General features: G+C 35.6%; 1 long non-coding RNA gene across 1 annotated transcript; it reads right to left on the minus strand.

Moving 5' to 3' along the window:
• Positions 1-1,746: 1,746 nt before the first annotated feature.
• On the minus strand, positions 1,747-2,366 carry LOC100366632 (uncharacterized). Its single transcript, XR_013422861.1, has 2 exons — positions 2,323-2,366; positions 1,747-1,947 (listed from the first exon to the last, which is right to left on the minus strand). It is a non-coding gene; the product is annotated as an uncharacterized LOC100366632 (long non-coding RNA).
• Between the last annotated feature and the right edge of the window lie 10,314 nt (positions 2,367-12,680).

A 12,680-nucleotide genomic window follows, 5' to 3' on the forward strand; every position in this document is an offset into this window, starting at 1 on the left:
CAAGGGGAACCTATGAAGTCCGTAGCCGACTCTTTTACGCATGATAGACATTTGAATGACATTTATGTGAACAGATATATCGAAAACGTAACCGGACTCAACCTCCCTATTTATGACAAATATTTTTTCCCACACAGTTTTACTAGATGACTTATACTTTTGAAATTCCACATGTATATATAACTTGTACCCTCTTTATGTAACTATCGATTTCATATTATTTCTCTTTTTTTCTTTTCATCACAGATGAGCGATTCTGATTCTGATTAGAAAAAGTGTGTATTGACTCTTCGATGTTACTCGTTTTTCTCGTTTTTTATTATAATCGAATACTTAACCGCATTTGAAAATGTATGTATTTCAATGTATGTATGTATCTATGTATTTTCAACCTTTTTTAAAAAAATGGCGTTTTTAAATCATATTATTACTCCTAAGAATATCATTCTTATATTACTCCTAATAATATCATTCTTATATTACTCAGTGTGAATACTTAACAGCGTTTGAGAATGTATACCATTTCAATTTATGATTAATTACTTCAAAAAAACAACAAAACACAAAAAACAAAAAAACAAAAAATATATTTCATGTAACTGATCTTACTAGTTTTTTGTCAAAAATGTATACCCTATGTATTTCAACTATTTTAAAATGTCATGTTTTTAATGCTAATATTCTTCTTTTGTGTAATAAACGTTAGTTTCTAAAATGACGTGTATTTATTTGTGTGTGAGCGCCCTCTGTCGTTCGTTCTGAAAAATTCATGATGATGACGCCACATTTTACGACGTCATCACCCCCAATATGACGTCACCGTCCCATCCAAATATGACGTCATGAACAGCGCCCTCATAAGATGACGTCATATTTTATGACGTCTTCACCCCAATATGACGTCACCGCCCCATCCAAATATGACGTCATAAACAGCGCCCTCATAATTTATTCACATATTCCCATTGTGACGTCATCCGGCGACACTATAGGTCATAATTTATTCACATATTCCCATTGTGACGTCATCCTGGCGACACTATAGGTACGACCATGAGGGCGCTGTTCATGGGATGACGTCATTATGATGACGTCATATTGGGATAGGATGACGTCATCCCATCCAAATATGACGTCAAATCACGGGATGACGTCATCCTATCCCAATATGACGTCATCGTAATGACGTCATCCCATGAACAGCGCCATCATGGTCGTACCTATAGTGTCGCCTAAACTACTCACAGTGTATTGTTCTAACGTTACTTGCAAACGCGTGATTAGTAGACACGTAAAAAATGGTATACTGCCAGCAACGGCGAAACGACGTCATCCAGAATAGATCACAAACTCCCATGATGCAATATTATTCAATGGCTTACTGTGGTACCTACAAGATCGGACATCCACATTTGATCACATGAACGTTCAGATCGGGTTCTATCAAAGTCCGCTTCCCTAGTGCTGACTAAAAGAAACATCTTGCCACTCTATATTTAACAAGTATCTATCGCCAAAAACAACATTGCCTATCTATCGCCGTAAGACAAACACAAAACGCCACCATCACGACATACAACATAAACATGATTTAATGTTTGACATTCGTGACACCATAGACGTTATAGCATTATATTACAGTACGTCTTCTTTCGCTCACTTAATCCATTTCTCACATCAACATAACTCGTATTCGTTGCCGTTGTTGAAGCTCTTTCTTAACAAGACAAATCAGTCAATACACTGTTAATTTAATTATTTCGATTTATTCCGCCCTCAACGCTACAGCGCACTACCAATAAACTACATAGTACGATGAAAAACGCTGAAACGAGAACATACTCGTCAGTATACAACCTAAATAACAAATTACGTGTTTTTACTACTTATATACTATATATCTTAAGCAGGTGGTATTTCGTTGATTTTACTGCAGGATTCAGAGAGCTAAAATAAAAAAAAAATGCATTTTTAAAATTCAATGGATATATATATATATAGGAAGGTAGTCGATTATTCCAGGTGAGAGTGCTCGATACTAAACGATGAGTTTGTAGAGCAGATTTAAAGTCTTAACTCCTGATGAGTGAGGTACTCCATGTACCTTACGAAACAGTACTGTAGAGTCAACTTTACTCATGTAGTCGTATCTGAATTTCTCTGTCCACGTATGTATATATATATCTTACATTGTGTTATTCACAACGAATACGAATAGAATTATACAACATATTGCCAACATTGAAAAATTTGTAATTAATAATATTATTTATATGTGTACTATCATCGTTATTTAACCTGATAATATAATAAATACGTTACCTGTCGTCACCAGTGGAGCACTGGTTCCCTGTATTGTTTCATCTGGTTGAAAGAAAATATGACAGTAAAAGAAATGTTGCAATGAGTAACACATATGCATATTATGTACATGGCTATACGTGACATGACGTGGGAAACTGAACGCTGCAGTCGCGTGATTGGCTATGTAAAGTAACAAGAAGTCAATATTCCGTTATACAAGGCAGTGGCGAATTGAACATCGCAATTGACGTTTTATTGCTGGCAAAATTCGTGTCCGAAGCCTTCGAAATATTTGGTAATATATGTACAACAGGTGTGGTATTATAATATCCGTCCTGCGAACGCCTAGCGCCACCAAGCCTGATAGCACCCTTTATACTCATATTACCATATTACCTCAAACCCTGAAAAATAGCGGTGTGCATGGGAAGAAACGGTGTGCATTGCCGTGTGATAACTGTCATAAAGGTGCAGAACAGGTCATACTTGTTTACAACTCTGGAAGGACAAGTGGAATCTACCAGGTGTGCTTGTTTTACATAGCAAAGGATCTTTACGATCTACTGAGTTGCCTAAGCGAGACAGCAGCTGGCAAGACTACATTCTGATTGGCTCATGTGTGTTATATTATTGGTAACACTGGAATTCAGGGTGCCCACATAGCTGAGGTGAAAGATAATGCTAATGAGTAGGCCTTTGTTTTAGCCAGTACAGTATAGTGCTGTTAGAAGCACACTTCGTTTTTGACTTTGAAGGAGCAACAAGTCAGGTTACCGTATAAATTATTGAAACTGCTGTATTTATAACCAGAACTGATATAATTATACGACCAAATGAATTCCTGTATGTTATTATAATATGTTACATTTATTAGTGTAGGGGGCTCAACTTGTGTGCATAAGTGTTATGATATTGATATTCTACTGATTGAATTGATTTATTTGTTAATTGGATACGCACTAAACTTTCTAAATTTCTCCCCATACTACGGATCTCTCCTCTGAGTCCGACAACGATTTGCTATTTGGTATTTAGGGTGGCTGATTTCTAGCACCCGACAATGTGGAAACCCAGGTGGTGTTCCTGAATTTATGCCTATGAATAGGCTAGACTGAGGACAGTCGGGGTCCATCATTTCAACTGAGTACTCTGAGTTTTGCTGCTGCGATATTATGAGACAAGTGATACAGGCTTCAATCATCCTTCTGTGAGACTTGTATGGACTGCTCTGATCTGATCAATGTACACTTCCCTAAGAAATCCCCTATTTTAGTGAATTTATTCATTGTATTTTTCTTGTAATTATTTTGAGAGCCATTAAAACCAGGAGCTTTAATTTGATATGTTGGTGTATGTGTATTTCATTTCCAGTACTAGCAGTGAAAAAAAAACGTGTCCAGTCCAGTGTTCTGTGGGTGCCCTTCTCAATTTTGGGTTTTGATACTGGGAAAACCTGCTTCAAAATCTTTCACATGCTGCTGTCTAAGGTAACACATACTCAAATGATTATTCAACATTCAAAAACAATAATTGTGATTCTTGTCAAATATCAATTCACATGCTGGGTATAAAACAGCGCGCATTCATTTCAGTCCATGGCAAGATCATTGTGATGTTTGTCTAGGCATTCGATCGAATTTAAATACCGTCCACATTTACAGAACCGTGGATACAAAGGAGAATATCACAAATAAAACAAAATGAAATACCTGCAACTGTTTGCGCATAAGCACTTGCAGAATACTCCGTCTGTGCGTTAGCATTTGTAGGAGATTCGGTCTGGTCAACAGCAGTTGTAGGAGGATCAGTCTGTGCGACAGTAGTTGCAGGAGGCTCGGTCTGTGCGATAGTAGTTGCAGGAGGCTCGGTCTGTGCGACAGTAGTTGCAGGAGGCTCGGTCTGTGCGTCAGCAGTTGTAGGAGGCTCGGTCTGTGCGATAGTTGCAGGAGGCTCGGTCTGTGCGACAGTAGTTGCAAGAGGCTCGGTCTGTGCGACAGTAGTTGCAGGAGGCTCGGTCTGTGCGTCAGCAGTTGTAGGAGGCTCGGTCTGTGCGACAGTAATTGCAGGAGGCTCGGTCTGTGCGACAGTAGTTGCAGGAGGCTCGGTCTGTGCGTCAGCAGTTGTAGGAGGCTCGGTCTGTGCGATAGTAGTTGCAGGAGGCTCGGTCTGTGCGACAGTAGTTGCAGGAGGCTCGGTCTGTGCGTCAGTAGTTGCAGGAGGCTCGGTCTGTGCTATAGATGCAGGAGACTCGGTCTGTGCGACATCAGTTGCAGGAGGCTCGGTCTGTGCGACATCAGTTGCAGGAGGATCGGTCTGTGAGTCTTCAATCGTACCAGGCGAATTTGTTTGTGTGTCCTCAGATATAACTGGGGAATCCGGGGTCGATGTTTCGATATGCACGTCTGTTTGAACAGAAATTATGGTTATCTGTATTTCAATAGATTTTATATTAATACTGATCATTATTCACAAGCAAGCATCAGACTAACTATAACATCGAATAAAGAAAATCACGCCCGATATATAATTTGTGATTCTCTAAACTTTATTTTGCAAACTATAAACGCAACGTTATATTTTTGTGTTTAAGAGTTAATATTACTATCATTCATATTATTGTGTATTTTAAAATGTATCAAGACAGCAGTTCGTATGGTTTAATAAAGTGTTTCAAGTCAAAGACATAATGTGCCACACACACGCATTTATTTTACTGTCACTTTTTATACACAATTACTTAGCATCATCCTGATAAGGGTGTATAATATAAATAATTTGTATAATCAATTTCGGCTTATTGGTTATGGTTATCATGGTAAATGTTCGTTCAAACATTCAGTAGTATTGTTGTCATCTATTTGATGTATACATCAATCATTCGATGAATCAGTCAAGTCTTTCAGTAGAGTTCTTTATGGTAAAAGCCTAATCACAAATGCAAATACCCAGAATTTATTTTACCATATATTGTACTCGAGGGCAAATAAGAATATTAACTTAAAAATACGTTCGGGGGTCACCGGCCTAATTTTGAAAAAAATGCTGATTCAATTTTAGTAGAGGCTATTCTGCTAGCATTATAACGCTTTTACCGTAGATTCATTTGGCAGAAATATTATGCCATATGTAAAAATGTAAGCTGGTGACATATATTGTAAATGATAGGAAATTAAAAAAAATATGTATAATAATAAATGCTATTTCATGATGCCAGGATACAATAGCTCCATGATTTTACATAATAAGCCAGTCAACATTGCTATGCGATTTATGAATAAGTCAAAAATTATGAGAAGGTATATCAACACCAGGTAATACACAATGCAGAACAGAGACACTGTTATATAGAATATATATATATATCTATATTCTGTCTGTGACACGAGGAATTGTATGAATAAATTTAGAATATATTTACACCGACTGGAAAGGCCTGATACTGATCTTGAATTGTAAGAAGGTGAAGGGGCGTCAGTCTGTAATTGGCAGACGTGAGGACTTCTGAAGTAGTTCCAAGATTTACACAGCACATCTGCGTCGCATAATTCGCAACATTGAACTAGGCCGTTGACCTCGTGAGCAGCATATACCTGCCCAACTCGCCTAGTTTTTCTCTCGTACTTAATTTTACGTCCTGTACAGAATTACAACAAAAAGTCAAAATGATATTTAGTGTAAAGTCAACTAATGTAATTTACTTTGTTTACCAAATTATTCTATAGTTATTATTATAATATACTAGAGAGAATTCTATAGCTAAAATTATAAATTAAAAAAAAGGTTTTATTTTACCAGCGGCACTGTAATCAATTAGAATAATCTGAAAGAGACAAAAGTAAATATTTAGTAGAAAAACTTTGTGACAACTGTGACAGAAAAGTAATAACAAATGTGTTATTGAAATGGATTCATTATTTTCCGGAGGGATTTCTTATTAATTCGAAATAGTATTATTTTTACTATTATTTCGGCGAAGTGAGTAAAGTTTGGAATGGCCAGGAAGTCTGTGAACATAATATCACTATAAATCCAAGCCAGGACAGTCATCTCTTAATAAATATGTTACTATTTGTGTTCTGTAATGCTGTGGCGATTAGCTGGTTATTGAAATAAGACTGCTGTGTTTTACGTGCATTTGGAATACAGTTTTTACGTCTCCTGGACTTGACGTTACATTCACAACAATAAATTCTACAAGTTTAGCAACTGGGTAGTATGTATTTTTTTCATTTCTGAGTGTACAGCCTACCATCACATTCAAACACGCAATCTCCCTGGTGCACGTTAAGTATCCTCGGGAGCGGACATCCGGGCATTTTCACCGCCTGGCAACCCGCGGCGGTGAAAACAAAGGCCAAAAACTCGCTGAAAACGGTACTTTGGGATGATTGTTGAGACTCCTCTGAACAGTGTAACAAGATTAGCCCTACGTGTGTAACATATATAAATTTGGTTGTTCGGGATTACTTCAAAGTTGAGTTTGTGTTGTTTTCTCGAATTTTCACCGGCTCGACCGGCGTTCCACAGCAGCGCGCACAGAGCCCATAGAAATGCATGTACAGTGGTGCGCGTCGTAGCAACGTGGAACGTCTGTGACGTAGCTCCGCCCCCGAGGATTGAGCAAGTATGTTAATGAATTAGGTAGCTTAGTATGGAAAGTTTTTTTTTATTAATTGTTATAACATGTAAGTAATATAAGTATTATTGCAGCTAAATATAATATATTTAATAATATAATTGTATATATTGCGGATACATAGGTGAAGTTTAATTAAATATAAGTTACTTGCACTCTCAAATCGCCAGAGAAGGCGAATCTATAGCCTGGCGTAAATGATACTTTCCAATATCTCTTTTGTGATAACGTAACCTAAACAATAAATAAAATATTCATATATTACTGTGATACAATCAATATATGTAATAAATATCAACATTGTAATGTTATAGTAGAAAAGTTCTAAACCCAAATCAGATTATTTTTCCATGCTCATTTTATATGACCTATTCCATTACGTGTTATTATTTAAAGGCAACACGTCGTCTTGATATTGTTCTCTCAAACAAAGTATCAAATGTATTACAATGATTATGCGATGGTTTGATACAGTGGATGAGTTCGTGTGATCTCGCATATTGCGTGAATCGCGCGGTCTGAACGTCTGTCGCAAATTGAATGCAATTTCTTTTGTTATAGCTCATGAAATGAAGATTTTTAATGTTGGAATACAGTCACTTTATCAAAACTGAACACCATCACTTGCGTATATCACATTAGTAAGCCTGGTAATCCCACTCAAAAACATTCGTGTTTGTCGAATCTCACGCGATGTCTGACACTACTACGACGCTACGACCTATGTCTGTCCTGTTCTACGTTCGATTTCATAACGCGACATCTCGCAGTGAACGGAAATATGTAAACATATTGTGAATGGGGTACAGGCGTTTGGTATGCCATATGCTTGAGTTACTAGCCGAATAACATAACTGACTCTAAACTTTTTGTTAGTGTAGATATTTGGTCAAAACTTGGAATTTTCTAAATTTTCATGCGTTTGCGATTTCAACGGAAACCGCACATTGCACCAGTGCCATTCTAAAATTAATTACATAACTATACCTAAAATACAAAAATAACATGATTTACATTTTATGGAGAAAGATAAAACAATCACATCATTATTATTGTTGTTTTTGTCCACTATTGCCGAATTATTAATTACAACATTTATAATTACTGCTATAATTACTTTTGTAAATATTGTCGTGTGAGTGGTCTGAATACATAGTAAACATTTGTCAATCACAACATTTTACCCTTGTAAGATACTTTCTTCCAGTGTGCATTTTTACTAAGATCATATTATTTGTTTTCTCGGCAAAGTGACGTGGTGTGACATCCTCACCTCGATACTATTATTGAGACTAGATGGAATATCTTTCATTAATAATTGTCACCATATGGCGTTTTAAAATGGCACATTATTGAACATTAGTGAAATACCTTGAATCTCGGATTAATAATAATAATAATAATAATAATAATAATAAAGTGTAACTGTTGTTATAATACATGCAATAATAGAAATACTGAAACGTTCATAGCTATAGTGATGTGATAGTAACTAGTTTTGCATAGTTGCTAGTTGAAAACATGATACCCACTCCAGCACTTCGTCACCATACGGTACATTTAAACCTTTTGTAATTTATTCTATAATAGTGAACGAAACACTCAATTTTACTTATAATAAATGTTTTAGTATAATTTACATACAAATATTTACCAAATAAAACCACATAAACTCTTTGTTGCGACAACAAAAATCGGAGACGTAAATTATGGATGTTTCGACGACACACATCAAGTATCAATTAATGGTGGGCACATGTTACTGTGCTACTGAAATCTGTACGTACTTCCAAAACAACTTCTACGTTTATATCATCAATGCGTTATTTCGTACATTGAAATAAAATATATTTTAAAATCATATCAACATAACAACTTACCTGATAATATCGATAATAGGAGCAGCTATGCTCAACGGTGACGTTGCTTCAACTAATCCATACTAAACAGAAATGGTAGTTAACTGCTATAGCTTGGGTGACGTAGTATTGTGCCAACCAATAGGCTTTGACCGTCGTATTGGCAACATTCATCACCTGCCAATCAAACAGGTAATTGCACATCACTCTGTGATTGTTGCTGTTTGTGATGGCACCATAAAAAAATGTCACATAATAAATGAATCAATCAAAGGAAAAGTAAACAGGAAATCTATACAATTGTTTGAACGTGATTTAGCATGTTTCGGATATAAATGAACAAAAGCGGTGGAATAAATAACAACTACATTCATGATATAATCTAAAATTGCGTTTGCAATATTTTATCAAACTTAACACGGAACATATTTTGGTGTATATTGCATAATTATTGAAATGTTTGACATTGGAGAACAAATTTACAAAAATATAGCCAACATAGAAATATCATATTTATAACTGTGTGTTTCCAAAAATTGTGGAAAATGAAGTCGTGAACATATATGAAATTCAGTTAAACTGACAAACGTCAGATATCACACTATCAATAACTATTTACTTTTGTGGCAATATTTACACGCATGATTCTTTGAATGACGCTTCACGTTTACGTCAAGTTGTATTTCCAGTTAAAATAGAAATATTTGGGTTATAGTTCATTTATTGAAGTGTGTGATAATTCCTATATGAATTGTGTTATATGTGTTAATGATATGCTTTCCATAAATATTATAGATTTTTTATATATTTACTGATAAATACTAGTCTGTATGACCGAGACAATTACAGTACAGTTCTACACTCTACGACCTCTTCTAAGCTCAAACATCCATTAGCTATGGTATACTTTACATATTCAGGAAGTGACGTTGTCTTTCCTCTGCCAAACTATTAACTTAAGTGAAAAGGACACCTTGCTATGGTAATAATATCATATTATATTATGTGGACATATATTAGGCACAGTTTATTTGTTCTTAGTGTGTCACTATTTTCCCTATCACAGACGGATTTATTTTCTCACAGGAGACAAGAATAATCTCACAGAAAACATAATAAATCTAATAACTCAAGACTTTATTATATAGAATAATAACCCATAGGCCAACGGTATCTGCTTGGTTTGGAATATTCCCATACACACAACGTTCAAAACGTTCAACGTGAATAAATAAAAGAATGAACAACTTTACACCACAATGAGGATATTCATAATTTTGATAATAATATATGGGTATATAAGAAACTGATTGACAGCAGATTGACATAGGATGTCATACAGAGTACAATGTACGTATGTCATGAATAGAATATAATGCCTCAATCTCTATTGTGGATTGACATCATAATTATGGTAATCAGGCGAGTAAAGAAAATAATCACTTGACGCCATAGTGCAGACAAAAGGCGTCACACGCTGGTCACTCATAACCTCACAAAACTATGTGATGAGCCCATGTTTTCGTTTCATATTTTATATAGTTGATGTGATTGCTGACTACCACTTTCTTTGCTCACCAATGTCTTTATCTCAACCTTTGCTAGGAAAAGAGTTTCAATCAATCGATTTTTTCACTTTTTTTTAAGTAAACTCACAAAGAATCACCAGGCCGTAGTTTGATTGAATTAAATGCTAAAATCTCCCAATTCTTGATTTATGACATGATAAAGCCAGTGATGGAATTTTAGGTGAACACAATATTTAGCGTAGACAATGAGAAAAAGGCACGACCGAAACGCCCGAGCTTAACCGTCCGTCCACTATTTAAGCAAACCAGTCTGTTGTATACAATTTTCCAGAGATTCCAACAAATAATTCAAACATGGATCATACGGTATACTTAGAGTGCTTTATGTGGTGACGTAAGCGTAAATCTTGGAATGTTGACGTTGAAGGTATTGGTTGATCTGAAAAGCACTATACTATGAATAAAAAACGAACTATGAATAAAATACATTTGATTCAAATGATTGTTTGTTTCTGATTTATTGTTTTGCTATGCGCATTACTACATTTGTAATGGTGTATTGAATTGGAAAGACCATAAACACGTCTTGAATAATTTATTCAAGTGTAGCAGATATTTTACTGATAAGCTTGACCAATGTCAAAGACAAGTGTAGTGGGGCAGATATGATGTATATCAGCGATATATCATTTGTATTGGACAGAGTATTCGCATGGACAGGTTAAAATAACTATTTTTACCTTTGTTTCTTTTAAGAAACTCCGTGAATCATCATTAACATGCAGTTATGTCTTAAAAATTGCTATACCCACATAGATAGATGTAATCGCCTTCATAACCTACTTATAGTTGTAATATTTTACAAATGGTAAGTGTTACCAGGTAGGGCGTTTCTAATACACTGCACTGTGATATACAAAACTTCGAAAACTGCATTCGATTTCATGTTATACTTTCAAAATTTGCGTTGTACATACAAACAAATCAGACCAATCGAGCGTGTACGGTGTAGTAAAACCCTTTTGAAATAGTATTAGAAGTATATACATACAATCAGTGTGTGCGAGCTCCTTGGGCTCTGTATGAGAGAATCTCTCGAGCAAAGACATTCCCATCATACAACTCAATTTATACTGACAAAAAGCAACCCGAAATAACTGTTTCTTTGTTCTCGTTTGATAGTAGTAGCTATGAATGTGACAAACTGATGTGCGGTTCACTGTTGTGTTGGAGTTATATATATACAGTTATTTATTTCACATTCTAATTTTTGATACATGTTTTAGCTTTCCATCTTGAAGCTTGGCTTTTGTACGCAACATTAACTGGACATGCCAAGGTGTCTTTTCCCGTAATTGCTGGTGTAAATAGTGGTATAATTTTTGTCTGGATTGTTCCATAATGTTATTCCTACATCGAATTTCAAGTGCATTCAACGTCATGGGAAAACTTGGAATCGCGATTCTACGATGTTGGAGTGGTGTTGTTATTATGATATCTTAAGTATCTCGTGCCTTGTTTTTAAAAGGTATTAAAGCTTGCGTTGAGTGATGACAATGTATTGTGACATTCTTGGGTTAGTGAATGATTTATTTGGACATGGGACACGCTTCCACGCATCAGAGCATTCAACCTGTCTCATTTTGCAACAATCAATATTAGCTTCAAACACTAATGGTGGACTGATTTTAATGCAAGAGCCCATGTGCAGCGACTAAATCTATATAATTACGTCAAAATAGCTGAATAATATTATTTCTACATCAAATTTCAAATTCATTAGCTGAGAGACCCAAGAATTCTACTAATTTGTCAAATATTGAATGGGAATAACACTGAATTCGTCGTGGTCGAATCCGTGGTAGAATCACATTTTTTTATTTCTGTGGTAGATCACGCCGGTTTCCTTTATCGTTCATGTTATTATTGTTTAAACAACAAACTTCAGGCAGTTATTAATCAGTCATTCAGCGAGTACAGTGCGTACTGACAACAGTTGCAAACGTTCCGATGTCTACAAAATACGACGTTTACCCATGGCAACAATTGGTTACATGCAATATACTGGACACGATGGGTGCCATATTACATTGTGGGAAAAAAAGAATAGAAACAAATAAAAAAAAAACCTACGGCTAAAGGTATCCATCTGACCTTCCATGAAAGTATTAACCGCATCCGACACAGCCTTACTTTGACAATAGGAAAAAACGGTGTATTGTATGTGGTATGGTGTGCATAGCAAAGTGAAGATTGTTTTTGTTTTGGCTCGCTTTGCAGGGTAATTTCAAGTATTGGTGTTCTAACCACTGTAATCTATTGTCATATACGTCTATTAATCTAAAAGCACAG

The sequence above is a fragment of the Saccoglossus kowalevskii genome, chromosome 11 (assembly GCF_978046115.1).
Source record: "Saccoglossus kowalevskii chromosome 11, keSacKowa6.1, whole genome shotgun sequence".
NCBI lineage: Eukaryota > Metazoa > Hemichordata > Enteropneusta > Harrimaniidae > Saccoglossus > Saccoglossus kowalevskii.